Source organism: Dasypus novemcinctus, chromosome 19 (assembly GCF_030445035.2).
Source record: "Dasypus novemcinctus isolate mDasNov1 chromosome 19, mDasNov1.1.hap2, whole genome shotgun sequence".
Taxonomy (NCBI): domain Eukaryota; kingdom Metazoa; phylum Chordata; class Mammalia; order Cingulata; family Dasypodidae; genus Dasypus; species Dasypus novemcinctus.
Genome location: NC_080691.1, coordinates 14,215,682 through 14,232,020, shown reverse-complemented (window position 1 = coordinate 14,232,020; position 16,339 = coordinate 14,215,682).

The window sequence follows — 16,339 nt, the reverse complement described above, 5'->3', positions numbered from 1 at the left end:
GGGTTCATTCACTTGGCAGATGCTTATCCTCCTGCACACACTGTCCCAGGCACTCTTTGAAGCAGGCTGAGCAGGTCATACACCATCCTCCAGAGATCTGCCAATGAGGAAGAGGGCAAGGGGTCGTGTTAGAAACAGGCAATAAACAAGTAAACAAATAAACAAGCAAGATATTCAAAAAGGGGATGGAACACAACAAGTGTCCAGCGCAAGGCAGGTATGTTCTTCCTGAGATGAAGAGGACGGGAAGCTCTGGGGCCAGGGGAGGGAGGGCATCGGGCTGCTCCCAGCCACTCCCTTCTCTGATGATGGCCATGCTCTGAGAGCTCCAGAGCCTCCCTTTGGTCCACAGCTAGGAGAGCGATATTTGGTGCCAGAAGGAAAGACACGGTAGGGGTAGCGGGATGGGAGCTGGAAACCATGGACCTGCAGAGAGGAGGGAGAGCAAGAGTTCGAAGGAGGACACACTGTTTGGGGTTGATTTCCATAATCTCTGGTGGGAGAAAGGAAGGGAGAAGCAGGTTCTTTTCCTAAGCCAGGGAGGCCGGAACACATTCCAGGTCTCACTCAACTCAGAAGTTTAAAACTTTTCAAGGAAATGCACTCATCGTCCAGTCAGGTCGGGGTTTCATAATTGCTGCTAGTAGAACCGACACTGTAGTCACCTCTCTGACCTCGCTAGTTCCCCAGCTGCCGTTTCCGCTGTGGAGAAGGGGAGCCCCTGGGGAAACTGTGAGGGGTCCCCGCCCAGCCCCATCGAGCTGGGAGAAGGCCTCCCTAGCTGGGGGCGCCCTCCCCGCCCAGCCCCGTTTCTCCTTCGGTGGGGCTCATGTTCCCTGGTGGGAGGAACAAAGTGTCCACCATAAGGTCAACTCTAGACGTGGTAAGCAGCAATGCTTCAATGAGCTCATCAACTGTAACAGCGGCGCGGCACTAACGAAGGAGGTTGTCAGTGGGGGGAAGGGGAGGAGGGAGAAAGGGCTGGGGCACACGGGGCTCCTTTACATTTTTAATGTAACATTTATGTAATCTAAAGCTTATTTAAAAATAAGGAAGTAATTATGAAAAAGAATTACTGGGCTCAGAAGGCCTCAGGAAGGTGCTCCTGAGGCGGGGAATGCAGGTCTCACATGACCTAGAAGCCTTCCCTTCTGCTGTCGCCCGAGCCCTGTCCTTGAGGCGCTCAGGACACACAGGGCACTGCCAGGCGCTCCTGCCCGAATCCTCAGGGAACGGCGGGTGGCGCAGGTCTGAGCCTCTCCCCGCCAGAGTCTGGCCTCCCAGCTGCCCGCCTTCTGCCCTGGATGTCCCAGAAGGGGACTCAGAATCCTGATCTCAGGAGGATCTGCAGCCACCCCCGCGGCAGCTGGGAGAAAGGCAACAGCAGAGCTGAGAGAGGGAAGATCCTGGGGAGGCGGAAGCCAGCTTCTCCCAACTGCTCAGGGCAGCAAATCTGAAGGGTTTGTTTTTGTTTGTTTTCCTGAACAGACAATACAAGCACATGGAGAAAATAAATCAAACAGAATTGAAAGAACACGGATTGAAAAGTTAATTCTGTTTTCTCTCCCCAAGTCTCAGTTGCCTTCCAGAGAACTCTGCTGCTGGGGGTTTCTGGCTGCCCCGCATTGGTTTTGTGCTTTGCTTTTTTCCATTTAAAAGTGTAACCGACGCGGAGATAGATGAGGACAGGCATATTTTATAAGTTCACAACTTTTACTATACACTTATTGTTTACGTATATTCATGTATGATTGATATATTTCAATAAAATTTTACTTAAAAAAGTGTAGCTCGAGATCCCATGGGCCTTTGGGGATAGACATGACCGAGTGGGCTGACGCCAGGGAGTGCCACCACCGGCCCTGGGGGAGGGAGGCGCAGGGCCCCCGCCCCTGGGTGTCTGGGGAGAGTTCCCTGGGGCTGCCACCACGCCGCTCCTCCGCGCCAGGGGCGCCCCTGTCCCCGCGCGTCCTCTGGCCGCGACACCGCCGCGGGCTGGGGAGCGGGGCTCCCGGCTCCCCGCCTACCCGGGGGTGGGGCTGCGGACGGGGAGGAGCCCGCAGAGGCCGCGGCGGCGGCGCCCGGAAAGTTGTCGGGGCGCCCGCGCGAGCATCCCCCGGGCCGGCCCGGGGCGCGGCCGCCGCACCTGTCGCGGGCTAGGGGCACGGGGCAGCCGGCGGGGCCCGCGCGGGCGGCGGGAGCGGCGGGGACCAGGCGGCGCTCCGAGGGCGCGGACCCCGGCTGGGCGCGCTGCGGGCCGGAGGTGAGGCGGGGGCGGGCCTTGTCCCGCGGGCGCCCGGGCGCGGGGAGCCCGAACCTGGGGTGGCCGGGGGCGGGGGGGGGGATCGGGCGGGGGCGCAGGGCCCACCTGGGGTGCCTGTGGGGAGCGAGCCCCCTGGGAGCGCGTCTGGCTGGTGCTGTAGGGGATGGCGCTGAGGGAAAGGGTCAGCTGAGCGTCTCCAGGCACTGGGTCCACGGGGCTCCACTTCCTACCCGACACTGTCACCCTGTGAGCTCGGGAGCAGGGTGGCCCGGCTTCTTGCGCCCTCTTTCCCCCACCGGGAGGTCCCGCCCCTTCTCCAGCTCGGTCAGTTGGTGAGGATGGAAGAGATGGAGCGAATCTTTGCGCCCCCGGGCTCTGAAATCGTGGGGCCCCACCCGCGCCACCGCAGCGCGAAGTGTGGGAGGCGCCAGGACGCGGGATTACAGTTTTTGCGTCTCCTTCCCTCTGAGCGTGGGGTCCCCAGAGCGGGTCTTGGCCCACAGGGGAACACGCTTTCCTGGCGCCGCTCACCCGGGCCCCCACCTCGGCCGAAATCTGCCACTCCCCTGGACACAAGCGGCAGATTCGGTCGGATGTGGCCTGGGGGTTGCTGGGGGCGGCTGCTCCCGGGCTCGTGGGGCTCAGCGGCGCTGCCGTCTGGCAAGGTGGGTGCCAGGCTCCCTATCAGAGGCGGGCCTCCCAGGGGTCCTGACCCCGCCAGGCCATCCCCCTAAGTCCTCTGGTCTTAGGACAGCGGGATGTGCAGAGCAAATGCTGGTCCAGGGCGGGGCCGCGGTGGGCACCCTCGACGCCCGGTACACGCCGGGGCGTTCACTGGAGCGCTGGGATCGTGCCTGTTGCCGTTGGGATCAAGCGCCAGGGATCTAGCGCCACTGGGATCAAGCGCACTGAGTTGCTCCAGGATGGAGCGACACCCGGCGGTCCCGGCAGGGGCGGGGAGGAGGGGCCTGCAGCCCCGGAAGCGGCCGGCCCTGTGCGCCCTTCAGTGAGCCGGTCAAGGCCAGAAAAAGCGACCATGTCACCTTTTGGCCGCTCACGCCAGGGCGAGGGATCTGGAGGCCTGAAGAGCCCCGGGGTTGATGAGTCGTTCGGGATCCGCTTCAGCCCTCAGAACCAGGGCCCTGGAAGCCTGCAGCAACCCCCAAGAATCACTTCCTCTCTTGCCGAGCCTCTCTGCCTAAGACTGGGAAGGCGCAGATATTCCAGATCACTTCCCCAGGAACACTGCTCGGTGATGTTAGAGTTGCACATCCTTTTTCCAGTCATTACCCACAGACTGGACCCCCCGGGAAGCCACCCACGTACCCAGGAGTGGTTTGCGCTGGTGTGTGCCTGTGTCAGGTGAGGTGGGGTTGTTTTCTCCTAATTTGAAAGGCTTTAAACCATCTCCAGATCTCCAGGATCAGGATGCAAGATGGAGCTGGGTGAATGAATCGTGCAGGACCTGGGGGCGGTTTTAGATGGGTAGGCCTCAAAGGCTCCTTTGGGAAGGTTGACTTTGGAGACTGGGATGAAATGAGGCCTAAGAGCTTTGAATATTTGGAAAGAGCTGTCTACACAGGAGAGGGGAAATGAAACTGGGATAAACTTTGCTTGCTGGAGGAACAGCAAGAAGGAATGTGGGTGTAGCTGAGTGAAGGATAGAGGGAGGAGGGGGTGGTGAGGTCACGGAGGTGGGCAGGGGCCAGCCCATTCCTTCCCTGACTGGCCAGGTGAGCCTGGCGCTGGAGGTGAACCCCAGAATCCATTCTCACTTCCTTTCCTCGGATATAGAAACCCTGGTTTTTAGCTGGGCTTGTTTCCACCCAGAACGATGACTATGTTTTCCAGCTTTCTTTTCCCTGTAGGCGTGGTCCTGTGATGACCTTATGATATGACAGAGGAAATGGCGCCTGAAATTTCCTTGGTGTGTATGCAAGAAAGAGGAAAGCATGCCTTTTGTAGAATTGGAAGTAATGGCTGGAGGGCTAGCCTCTATCTTGGATCATGAATTAACCTTAGGAATGAAAGTTTGCACAGTGGCACAAGTAGGAGAATCTGGGTCTCTGACACCAGCGCTGGGTTAACAGTTTCTCACCTCCACGGAAGTGAGAGTGCACAAGGGACTTACTTCTCTTTTGTTTAAGGCATGCTTTTGGGGAACGATCTTTGACTCTCAGCTGAACCTAATCCTGTTTGATACACCTAGTAAGAACCTCAGATTTTATTTGAACCTAGAGGACGTGTTTGGAGCATTTTAAACCAAGGAGTGACAAAACGTATTTTGCCTTTTGAAAGACTCACTCTGGCTGCTAGGGAAGACTGAACACGAGCAAAGAGTGGAAGCAGGAAGATTGTCTGGGGCCTCTGGCAATTGTCTAGGTAGAAGGTGATGGCTGGGTCAGACTGGGATGGAACTGCTATGTGTGGTGAAAGTGGTCATGTTTGGGGTGCCCTGTGTATTTTAGTTTATTGAATGAATAGTTTTAAAAGAAAACTATTAAAATAGAATTTAAATACAGTAAAATACACCCATTTTCAATGTACGGTTTGATGCCTTCATGACAAATGCATACATCTGCGACCACCACCTCAATCGAGATGTAGAACCTTTCCATCACCCCCTCCCCAAATTTTCTCTTCCCAGTCAATACCCCTATGAACTCCAGACCCAGGAAAACACTGATCCTTTTTCTGTCCCTGTAAAGATTTGTCCTTTCTAGAATAGCCTGTAAACTAGAGGCTCACAGCATGTTGTGTCTGGCGTCCTTCCCTCAGCAAATGCTTATGAGATTCATCCATGTTGGTATGTGTTTGGCGACTTCCTCCTACTCCCTGCCGGGAAGCACTCCATGGTCTGGGCATAGCACCATTTGCTAGCCTCTCACCTGGTGACGGGCACTGACTTTGCCTCCAGGTTTTGGCTGTTATGGACAAAGCTGTTGTGTGGGTTTGTGTGGGGATGTATGTTTTCACCTGTCACTGGTAAACACTAAGAGTGGAATTGCTGGGTCATATAGTAAACGTGTGTTCAAACTAATAAGAAACGATCTCACTGTCTTCCAAATGGCTGTGCCATGTGATATTTCCACTAGCAATCTAGGAGAGTCCTAGTTGCTCCTCACTGTTACCAACTATCTGTATTGTCAGTCTTTCAAACGCTATCCTTTTTTTACAAAACCTTAATTTTGTCCCCTGCATGGATGTGCCCAGCCCAACACACTCCTTCTCCCAGCAGACATTGTGGTCACATGACCCAGTGTGCCCCCATGAGATATCAGCGGAAGTGCCTGTGCGGAGCTGCTGGGGAGGTCCTTAAAGTGGACCTAAGTCCTTAAACAGGGGAAATATTTCCCGGGGAGAGGCCAACCCTCAGCTCCACAGCATAGGTGCGGGCCTTGGCTCTCTTGGTCCTGGTGGTTTGCAGACCTGTGGGTGGCTCAGGGGGCCCCTGGGTTTCTGGCCCCCTCAGCTTCTTGCACCAATAATGGTTCCTGCTCACTGCAATTTTTCATTCCCAGCAGCCCGCTTTGAGCATCCGGGAATTTATACCTACAGGGAGGCTGGCCAACCATCCCCAAAGCCTTTGCCTTCTTGGGCTTTGGTGTCATCTGGATCTGCACCCCCAGGACAGAGAGACCTCAGTGGGCAAGACTGGGATTCCTTGGCAGATGGCAGAGGGTCCTTTGGCCATGACTGCTCACCGAGAGTGCAAGGGCTGAGAAAGAAGGCAGCAAAGGGCCACTGGAATGCAGTGAAATTATCATTCAAGCAGCTGACACCTTAAGCTCATTTGTAACTTGTCATCTCTCTACAGGGATAATTGTCTATGGGTCCTGCAGAGTCACTTATTGGTGGTTCCCAGAAGGAATATGACATTTCTAACCAAATGGAGTTCAGAGTTTATAGTTCTCATTTGTAAGCTGCTTGTCGAACCAGTTCACTTTCCAGGGATCCCATTAATAATTCTTTGTCTTTCTCTTCCCTTCCCTTTCAGTGATAAAGGACCGCAGTATCTCTATCAACATACAGAGACTTTTCTCACAGCCACCTTAACTACTTGGGAGCTATCATGTCATGAAAGTTAAGAACAGCTTTTTCTATAAGGACACTATCCTGAATTGAGTCATTCTTTGCATACAAAGTCTAGCATTGTTAAATTCTAGCTATTGGCCTCTAAGAAAACAAAACAAAACAGAACAACAACAAAAAATATGTACCTCTGGACATAATGTTGACCTCAAATAATTTAAGAACAACCAATAAGTTTACTTGCAGTGGGAAAAGCCTCCATCATAAGTAAGAAAATCTACCCGAGCTGACCCAAAGTGCAGTTTCTATTTTACATTATGGGAAGTATTTACCCCCACAGCACAATGGGAAAACTTCCATGCTCTTAGGAAGCTCCTGAGAGGTGAGTGACAGCTGCTGGCTTCAGGGGATCTTGGTCTGTGTGCTGTGGAACTGGAATTCCTGTTCAGGTGCTGCATTTGCCCACAGGTGTTCTTCAGAGGAGAGGCAGTGGACCGCCAGAATGGATTCCAGAAGGGTTCCTCTACACTGTCCAATAAAGGAGTGAGAAACGAAAGGAGGAGCAAGGATGAGTGGAGGGCATCACTGACTTTTACTGGGCCCAGAAACCTTCTCAGCTCAGGAAGCTGTGCTTGAAGGTGGCATTATCACCTGGAGCCTTCCAAGCCAGTCAGACCAGGAGGTGTGGCCCATGCATATGTGATCCTCACTGCAGTTCCATCGTTGATTTGTTCTTCCTGAGGTCCTTGCTCAACTACCTAGTTGAAGTAGTAAACTAGCAGCCTGGGGGCACAAGGAGGTGGACATCTGCCCAGTACTTGGGAGATGTATATTCAAGAAGTTCCTACGTCCAGGGGGCCTTTGGCTTAATAATGAAGACAAAATTATATGGTTGCACACATATACAATCAGTTCTTTCTACCTTCTATATTGTATATAGAAGAAAGGGTATGAGCCAACCATCATGCTGATAAAAGGAAAGAAGTAAATGTGGTATATTAGTTTCCTGTTGATGCTGTAACAAATTGCCACAACCTTAATGGCTTAAAACCACTCAACTTTATTTTCTTCAAGTTCTGGAGGTTCAAAGTCCAAAATGAGACTTCCATGGCTAAAACCAAGGAGTGGGTAGGTCTGGTACCTTCTGGAGGCTGTAAGGGAGACTCTATTTCCTTGCCTTCTCCAGTTTCTGGAAGTACATTCCTTATATTCCCTGATTGATGACCCTTTCCCACATCTTCAAAGCCAGCACAGTAACATCTTCACAACTCTCTGTTTTGGTCTTATCTCTCCATTGTCCATCTAATCTTCTGCCTCTTATAAGACCCCTGTGATTGCGTCAGGACCATCCTGAGAATCCAGGATAATGCCCCTTTTAAGAGCCTTCAGTGAATCACATCTGCTGAGTCCCGCTGGCCATAGAAGGTAACGTTCAGAGGCTCCAGGGTCATTAGTCAGCCTACCACTCATGGCTACAAAGCCCTCATGTCACTGACATGTGAGGAGGAATGCCATCTTTCTTATTTTGGGGCTCTTTTATAGATAGGAGATCACTTGAAGAATAGATGAATGCATTCAGAAGGGTTAAGGAAAAGATGGAGGCATTTTGACATCTCCTTTTCTGTATGCTAAAAGCTGAAGATAATTCCCATTCCTTCTGATTGCTTGGTAAGGGTGTTAGAAAGGTAAGGAATGTGTAAACTTCAGTTGATGAGAGCAGGACAGTGGTGGCATAATAATGGAGATTTTTCCATGAGAAAATTATTTGGTATAAGTATTCCACGAGGTATGAAAATAAAGCAAAAACCCAGAATAGCCTGTTGATTATTTATTTGCTTCTGTTTTTCTCTAGAACTAATATTTCTCTGGAACCACTTCTTCTAGAGCACAGTGGTTAAGAGCACAGATTCTTTCCTTCCGTTTGGATCCATGGAGACTTGTCTTACTTTTTGAGCTACTCGTTGATACAACAAAAACGAACCAGCCCATGGGAAATTTTTAATCTGCAGTTTTATTCATGCAAGAGCTGGGGAAAAGGTGGAATCAATTAAATACCTGTTCTAAATTGAATTGAGATTTACTTTGTCAGAACTAATTCTCATCTTTATTTGGTTCTCAGTAATGCATTCATATCGTGCTAATGGTTCTCCACCATAAGATGGCTGTGATAACCAGGTCTGGGGATGGGAGGGGCTACTTTAATAAGATTTGCTGCTGCTTTTGAAACATCCGGCTTTTATTAGTGTACTGAACTGGCTTATTGGGGAGGTAGAGGAAGATTAGGATTGCATGACTTTGGTAAGAAAAAGGACAGGACTGTTTGCTCCATAAAGAGATCTGGCATGTTCTTTTAGTCTTGTCTACAAATGTAGGAAAGACTTGAGAGAGGGATGCGGAGTAAATCCTAGGTCTTTGGCAAAATGAGAGACATGATTAGAAGTTCATCTCCATCAGATATTTGTCAGACATATCAAGAGTTATTACAGTGATAGTGATGAGTGACCAATGTTGGCAAAAGTGTGACTTTTCATTGTTATTGGTAAAAGATTTAACTTTTTAATAAAGGAATGACAGAAAAGTCATGTCTCCATTATCTTATGGAAGTTTGACATTTTTTTGGGAAAAATTATGTGCTTATACTTGTGCTTCTCCTTCTCTTTCCCCCTTGTTTTTAGGAATCTGTGACTTCCTGATTAAGTTTCCCTCTCTTCTGGTGAGAACTCGGGGGACCCAATCCACTCTTTTCCCTGGCCTGTTCTCCCGGCTGCTGTATATACACAAGAATGTCCTTAGCCTAGGTGCCCATGGTGCTGGCTCCATCTTCAGGTCCAAGCCCCTGACCCCTGGCAGGTCTGGGCCCTCCTGTTGCATGGCTTCCACAGTTCTGGCCTCATCGCTTTCACCATTCTGTTTGAGGAAGACGGAGATCTCTTCTGGTAGCTATGCACTGGTCCTGGGAGTCCCTTTCTCTTCCAGTGACCTGAATCGAATTGCATGGCCATCTCCAAGCCAATGTCTAGACTAAGAGATTTAAGCCAATGAGGACACACCTCTAAAACTGAAATTGGGTTTAACACCACACAAATGACATTTGCAGCAGGGATGGATTTCTCCAAAATAAAGTCACACAACTCTTGGAAGGAGAGAAAATAAATGGATGTTGAAAAGACAACCAGCACATGCCTACTAATAAGAAAAAGGACATTTAAGATTCTAGCATTCGCATAATCCTGAATCTTTGAACATCAATAAAACTGGTTTATAATATGTAGTTTCTAAGAAGAAGAAAGAAGCTTTCTTTAGTGATAGGACATTGCTCAATAATCTCCATTTCAAAGTCTTCCATCCTCCTCACTGAATGGTTGACAATTCAGAAAGTAGGAGCTAAAGATGGGGCTGGCTCTGACATGCTGCTGTCATAGCAACCTATGAGAGGAGCATCCCCTTAATGGTTGTGACTGAAAGAAAACAAATAGTAGGAATTGGGACAGGGGATAATCAACTAAAGCTAATGACATGATTCCCATTCCCATTCCCAGCTCTTGACTGTACAGGGAATGTCCATCTAGATGTCCAACAATGATGCCACATTCTGTCTCCACCCATGAAGCACAAGGAGAAATGGGCTTGTGGACCCTGGGTGGGTTTGGCTCTGCCTCTATTTTCTCTATCAAAATCAGACTTCACAAGACCATCTGCTATCCTTGCAGTTTCACTTCCTCATGTGCCACTCGCTCCTTGGTTTGGTGTGCTAGGCTGCTGAAATACAGTATACCAGACATGGATTGGCTTTCGGCAATAGGAATTTATTTGTTTATAAGCTTACAGTTTTGAGGCTGAGAAAAATGTCCCAATCAAGGCATCGTCAGGCAATGCATGCTCCTTGAAGACTGGCTGCCAGTGATCCTGGAGTCCTCTGCCATAGGATGGCATCTGTTGGTCTCTCCCTTCTCTCCTGCATTTTATTGCTGTCAGTTTCTTGGTTCCCTGGCTTTCTCTCTCTCTTCCTCTGAATTCCATTCTCTTATAAAGGATTCCAGTAAGAGGATTAAGACCCACCCTGGGTCACACCTTACTGATGTAACCTAATTAAAAGGCCCTTAATTGACGTGACCTAATCAAAAGGTCCCACGTACAATAGGTTCACACCCACAGGAATGGACTAACTTTAAGAACATAGTTTTCTGGGATCCATCCTGCTTCAAACCATCACACTCCTCCAGCAAACACTTGGGGTTCTGCTAGCACCACTCCACTGCAAATCTCCTGAGTAAGCAAGGTTGGTGCTAAGTGCAAGGGCTGCCTTTTTGGGTCTTGGTTTCCTTGATGTCTTCACATCATGGATGTCTTCACATCATGTGATAACTCCCTCCATTAGGAAACACGTTTGTGTTGCCTTGTGCTTCTGCTTTTCATCTGGCTTTCTGATCATCCCTTCTCAATGTTTTCACCAGCTCTTTCTCCTCTGAAAAATCCTTACTTGCTGACCGTCCTTGTTCCAGGCCTTTCTTATTTCTCACTCTACACAGTCCTTTCAGTCATCTACATTGCTATCTGTCTTCTGATGACTCAGATCTCTCGACTTTTGAGCTCTCTCCTGAGCCTTAGCCCCCTATAGTCCATGATTTAGTGGACATTTTTACATGGGTGCCCTACACAGAATTCACCATCCTTCCTTCTGTCAACTTCCTGCTTCAGTGATTAACACCAGTCTTTCGCTCAGGTTCAAACCTTCCTATAATCTGTAATTTCTCCTTCAACCTCATAACAATCTCTTGCCACAGTCAATCAATAGCCAAGTTTGACCACTTCTACCTTCCATGTATCCCTTTATTTTCCTGTTATTCATGTATCCCTTTTTTCTGTTCATTTCTATCCAACTGTGTGAGAATTTTTGCAATGTAGGTCACCATCTTATAGCAGGCATGAATCACTGCACTGTCCAAAAGGTTTTGCAGCCCTGAGCTTGCTAACTTCCAGAACATTCTTACTGTTGCAGTTAATAGAGAGGTTTTGCAAGATCAGTTCCAAAGACGTATTCTCCCCTAACTAAACCACTTCGGTGGCTTCAAACCACGCTGTCCCTCGGTTTTCTCATTTGTAAACTGAGAATAATGACAGGATCTGTCTCCAAGAGTTGGGAAGATCAAGAGGTAATGTAGGTAAAGCACTTAAGATAGTGTGTCAGGGGTCCCCAAGACTTGATGATTCATTGGAAGGACTCACAGGACCCCCAAAATACTCATGGTTATGGTTTAAGACAGTAAAAGGACACATTAAATTTAGCAAAGGAAAAAGTTGCATAGGGTAGAGTCCAGGAAAGACCTAGTGTGAAATTCCTAGTGTCCCCTCCCAGGCTTAATTTTACCACAATAGAAAACAAGTGCAAGTTGCCACCAACCAGGGAAGCTGATTGTACTTTAGCATCCGGGTTTTTATGAGGATTCCATCCCAGAAGTGCGGGGCTTCTCCCTGAGTTTAGCTATTCAACCTCCTTGAGGGTAAACCAACACAGCTGGTTCAGGACGTCAGACATACCAAACCAGGTATTCACCTTAAATCACAACGTCATCTTCAAGGATCAGGTATGGCCCAAGGCCCCAGGTGCACAAAGAGGCTGTTATCAGGCAGGACATTCCCAGAGTTTAGAGGTCATTTGCCTGGAGGCAGCCAAGGTCCAGTGCTAAAGACTGAGTGCACGGTTTGGACAGCCCAGGCCTGGTGAGTTAACCCTTTACTTCACAGGGAGTGATCGGCACAGAATGTTTTATAAATGATGACTGTAATGGTGATCATTCCATACTTCTTTGTTGTTCTTATTTCTCTGTATTTTCCCCCTTTAAATGGCTTTACTTTCGAAAATCATTTGTACTTCTTAATAGAATGCTGACACATGGTCAAAACCTTATCTCCAATTCTTGCTCCATCAGCCTTGACTTTCATTATTAGTACTGCAGACCTAGAAACTACTGGGTGGTTAATACTGTTCTAGAACGTTCATAGTGTGTTTTTCATCCCAGAGCTTCATTAGAATCAGGTGGGAACTTTAAAAGTAAGAAAATCATTGCTGCATACCATTTGAATTAATCCCTGTGGGTGGGGCCACAGTGTATTTTTAATGTTTATTTACACACACCCTACACCACCAAGCAAAAAAGTCCTCTCACTTCCGTTTTTTCCCCATATCTTCCCACTCTGAGGTTCAGTGTGCAGCTGGGGTCTAGAATTCCTGCTGAAGAGAATACAGAGAGAATGGGTGAAGCAACACCACGCCCACAATGAATGGACTTCAGTGGAGAAGCAGGATGGAGCCCATCTCCCCAGGTCCACACTCAGTACTTCCAACCACCTCTTGCCATCTCCCCTTCAATTTCAATTTCAATTTCAATTTCGGCTCACTTGTCCAAAATAGAAGCCTTCCTCTTCCAATCTCAGACTTCACATGGCTCCTGTACCCCTCACCTACTGACACTTCCCAAACCAGGAACCCTGCAATCCCTCCTGCAACCTCCTTTCCTTCTCCCACACCCCTTTCCTTCTCCCACAGCTGTCAGCAGCTGATAGTTTTATCACCCAACCCTCACTCAAAAGGGTACACTCTCTCCTTTGTCCCCATCCAGACCAAATGTCCTCTGCTGCTTGGATGATGGCTGTGTCCTGCAAAGCCGGTGGCCCGGTCCCCTGTCTTCTCCTCTCCTCTCTTCTCCCACATCAGCCAGAGTGAGCTCTTCAGAGCACCAACCTGAGCTCATTGCCCTTCTGCTTGAAAGCCTTCCATGGCCTCCCACTGGTCTTAGGACTTGCTGCAGCCTCCAGTGCCCCAAGGAGCTGGTTCCTGCCCACCTCCAGCCTGGGCACATATCTCCTGCTCCTCTCTCCTCACCTTCAGGCCACACCAGCCCACTCTGAGTCCCACACTCACTCCCACCACTTCTGCCTGGGTACTTCTGCCCAGTCTCTCAAGTCGGGCTGCTCATACTCATCCCTCAGCTTGGGGGTCGCTTCCTGAGAAAACCCTTTTCCCCTTCCCTCTACCTGCACTAGAGCTCTGTTACCCATGCTCCCACCGTTTTTAATGACACATTTCCCTGCTGAAAGCTCTGGGAGGTCAGAGATGGAGCCTGTTTTGTCAGGTACTGTATCCCAGTGCCTGGAACCACAACTAGCTCATACTAGGTACGACCCAAATCTCTGGAGACTGAAATGGAACAGTGAAACACTAAACAGTGATAGGTGGCCCAGGTTTAAGAGCTGGTGCATCACAGAGATTAAAATGCACAGTGTGCTTTTGACACAGGGGCTCTCCGATGCCTACATGGTCTGGAAGTGCTTCTTGGGAGTCGGGGCATTGGAACTTGCCCTAATGCCAGGGAGGGCTGTGTCAAGGGAGAGGGGAGGGGAGGTAATCCAGATGGGCAGCAGAACACAGCCAAGGCAAAGCTGGGCACTCAGGACCCAGGTCAGGGAGAATTTCAATGGACACAAGCAAAGCAATGTCTTAGGGTAAAAGTCAGCAAACTCATGGGTCACACTCAACCTGCCATCTGTTTTTGTAAATAATGGAAGAGTTGCATAGCTGTGATCCACCCCTGACTTAGAAAATATTCTCCTTTGTTCAGACAATTTGGGGAGAGTTGATGTATCCTTTAAATTTCTAGCAGATTATTAGCTTTAAGGCAATCTGTTGCCATTCCAAGAATTTGCCCTCTATATAGTGAAGCTGGAGAAAGAGATCTGGATCGCTATTTCAGAAAACTCTGGGTAAAGGGGTCTTGATGGTTTACATAGTCCATTCCTCCACCCTTAGAAATGGCACCAGCGAAACCAGCCTCGAAGGATATAAGTCTTCTGCTTCCAAAGAGCAGTCAAGAGCTAAAAGCTAGTGAAGGGAGGGACTTATTCTGTTGTACCCAGGAAGCTGTGACTATTCAACCAGTCAAGGTCACACTCAGCACTATGAATGGAGGACTTCATCCTGCTGTTGTGTGACAGCCTTGGAGGGAGCTGTCCCTATTTGGCCATCTGTGCCTTCGCCAGAGAACGGGCTGGAGAGGCAGAGACAGCTCAGGACCTTCCTTCAGGTGGGGGGCAGCAACCACATCGCTGGAGAGGAGTTCTGCCTGTAGGGGTGGCAATGTCAGCGAAAGGGGCGGGCTTCTAGGTCCGGGCTGTAGTGCATTTACATTTTATCCTTTCTGCTAAGAGCCACGGCCAAGCCAGTTCTGACTGAGGCCCATGTCCAGGTTGGTTTAAAGGATAGCTAAGGGCGAGATCATTATTATAAGGAGTCAGAGACTCCTGGCCAAGATTCCCAAGAGGTGCTTCATTCCAGGAGCCGTTAATTTCCTTCAACGTTCTCGCTGAGGAATTCCCAGAAACAAAACTGGAGAACTTTAAACGCTCACTTTGCTTATCTCTAACCCTCTGAATTTGATTCTCTCCAAGGCTCATAACAGGGGCAGTGATGAGAACTCTTTCTCAGTTGAGATACAAGAAGGATTTTTCATTCTTAGCGCTCACTGGATCTTGTTTTACATTCAGTGCTGGGATCTAAGCGGTGGCGCCACCTGTTAAGGGGAAAAAGAAAAAGATTGACATAGTGAAGATTAGGGTTAAAGAGAGAAGTGGGGCTGTTAAGGACAAGTGCAGTTCTCAGTACACTCTTCTGTTGCTTCTTAAAGTGCTCTTAATTCACATCTTATATTTTGTTATAGTCTGGTTTTAGGACAAAAGTGGCTCTGTTAATGGAAATTTATGACTTCACATAGACTTCAGATAATTTTATATCACGTTTTGCTTGACTAATGGAGGGAAAGAAGTGTAAACGTTATGCTGCGAATTCAGAGAAAGCAGAGGAGTTAAAAAAGTAATGGAAGAAGAAGAAATTACAGCCTTAAATGTGTTTTATATCAGTAGTTGAGAGGGGCAAAACATCTACATGTAAGACCAAGACCCATGCAGAATACAAAGAGAGTACATTTAATATGTATATTGACTTTAATTTTATTTTTGTAAATGGAATTCAGAATTGAAATCTTTCCCTAGGTTTCCCTGGGCTTTAGGAGAAGATATAATTTGAAGATCTGATCACCAAATCTAGCCATCTGTCTGTCCACTTAATTCAGTTAGAGAATATTGTCATTCTATAGCAGACATTCAATGAAATGCTCTCTCCAGTTGAAGTTCTCATCTCCTAGTAATTTGTGAGTAAATTCACCTGCTATGTAACTTGATGACTATAGATAGAATACCAACCAACCAAAACCGAAATGATTTTGTCCAGGATCTCCACAAATGGTGCTTCTGCATTGCTTTACATAGGTCCACATCTAAACCTCACAGCAGTGGCAGTAACTAAGATTTTCCCACAGATGAGGAAAATTTTTAGAATACATTTCTCCCTTTTCTTTGAACTGCTATAAAAATCCTGCCCAATCTAAGTCTTCCCATTACTGACTAGAGACATTTCTGAAAAATTCCAGAAAAAAACTCATATAAATATTCAAGTATGTAGCGACATATTTATAAATATATATAACACATAATGTTAAAGATTTGGTATTTTCTATACAGTAGTTATACTTACTGTTCCACTTTACACATGGTAAGCATTTAGTCATGAAACTGCCTGTTTAAGAGTCATGGTTGATGGTGATTAAATATCCCACATGTGGCATGTATGAACCATAATTAATTTTAGATAGATATTTATGTTGTCCCTAAATTGTTGCTTGACATATGCATCTATACATGTAATTTTCCTTCCTGACTTCTTGATGCTTCTTTAGAAAACACTTGAAAATGGAGATTTACCAGGTACAGGTCTAAATCCCTCGATGAGCCTCCATTTTCTAATTACACCTTGTGTGTTAGCCATGACCTCCTCCAAAGCTTCCCAACTCCTGTGGCAGAGACCCTGCCTGTACTGTCCCTGTTGTGTCCTTGTTGTGTATTGTTGGAGGTCATTATAACTGGATACTAAGCATAGACAATTTCATGCATGGAAGCATGAATATATTATCTCCTGCCTAATGGCCCATTAGG